The sequence below is a fragment of the Carlito syrichta genome, unplaced genomic scaffold (genome assembly GCF_000164805.1).
Source record: "Carlito syrichta isolate Samal-C Ts95f unplaced genomic scaffold, Tarsius_syrichta-2.0.1 Scaffold315314, whole genome shotgun sequence".
In the NCBI taxonomy this organism is placed as follows: domain Eukaryota; kingdom Metazoa; phylum Chordata; class Mammalia; order Primates; family Tarsiidae; genus Carlito; species Carlito syrichta.
In genome coordinates, this window is record NW_007259410.1 from 1,493 (window position 1) to 3,064 (window position 1,572).

A 1,572-nucleotide genomic window follows, 5' to 3' on the forward strand; every position below is an offset into this window, starting at 1 on the left:
GGTGTGTGTGTGTGTGTGTGTGTGTGTGTGTCTGAGGCTTCCTGGAATTCCAAGAAGTGGGAGGCAGGGTGCTTTGGTGGGGCATGGGAGGAGGAGGGAGCATGGACGATACTGCGGGTAGGTCTGTGTTTCTGGTTGCATAGTGGCAGGTGGGCGGGGACCTGAGAGTTTTGAGGCTCAGCAACACCCGTGCCCAAGGAAAATCCATCCTGACCATGGGGTGGGGCAGGGGTGCATCGCTGAGCTAGGCAGCAGAGGTGCCCACCCTTCTGCCCTGTTCCTGTGGCTCCTGCCTCCCTGGCTTCCCACCCCCATGGCCCCTGCCCTTTCTGTGGCAATTGCCACTGTGGTCCCAGTCCTGTTCCGTGACCCCCACCCCGTGGCTCCAGTCCCTATGTAGCTCACAGTCCAGACTGGGGTGAGAGCTGAGGCTTGGCTTTCGTGGTTAGAAGCCACCACACGTGCAGAGGCCTCAGGAAGGGCTCACTGGGTGCTGGGAGCCAGTGTGGGCAGGGTGATGAGTGCAGCCTTTAGCCTGACAATGAGGGGCTGTAAAGGGTACTTGCAGGAGGCTAGCCTCTGGGCCTCGGCATGGAGAGGGGAATCATGTGCTAGCCCAGCTCAGCCAGAGTGGACCCTGCTGGGAAGGACTAAAGGGAATAGGGGGGGCCCCAGGTGAGGGCTAGGTCGCAGGCAGAGATGTCCTGTGCTGCAGTGGGGAGGAGGCAGAGCTGGGACACTTGGAGGAGGGGTGAGGAGCATGCTGGGGTGGGGGGGGTGAGAAAGCAAGAGAGGTGGCCTGCTGGGGATGCCTGAGGCAGAAGACCAGGGGAGGGCTGTCTGGAGGAGGCCGAGTGCAGGCAGGGCTGCAGGGAAGGTAAGGCTGGAGATGGACCAGGGATCCTGGGAAGTGGCCAGGTGTGGGCAGGGGTCCAGGAAGGACCGGATTCCTCTTTTCCTCCCTCAGCTCGACTTTTTCCTTTCTCGTCCTTCTCTCCCTCCTCCTCTCTCGTTTCCTGCTTTATTTATTTTTTTTGAGACAGGGTCTGGCTCTGCCACCTAGGCTGGAAAGCAGTGGGAGGATCACAGCTTACTGCGGCCTCCAACTCCTGGGCTCAAGCGATCCTCCTGCCTTTGGCCTCCCGAGTAACTGAGACTGCAGGCTCCTCCACGCTCGGCTAATTTTTAATTTTTTGTTGAGGCGGGGTCTCGCCAGGCCGTCAGGCAGTTCTCGAACTCCCGGACCCAAGCGATCTTCCTGCCTTGGCCTCCCAAACTCTGGGACCACCGGCGTCACCGCGCCTGGCAGCACTCATGGTGTCACGAGTCACGGAGTTGAGCGAGAGGCCCACAGCCCGGTTCTGGAGGCCCCGGAGTCTCTGGCTGGTTCCGGGCGGGGCCCTGCGGACGTGGCTCGGTTCCGGGAGGGCTGGCGAGGCCGAGCAGCCCTCAGAGCCGCCCTGCGGGAGGCGTGAGCCCCCTGCCCCGCTCTGGGGGCGGAGCTGGCGCTCGGCGGGTCCCGGAGGCTCAGTGGGGAGGACCCGCGGAGGGACTGGGGTTGCCCGCCCGGGG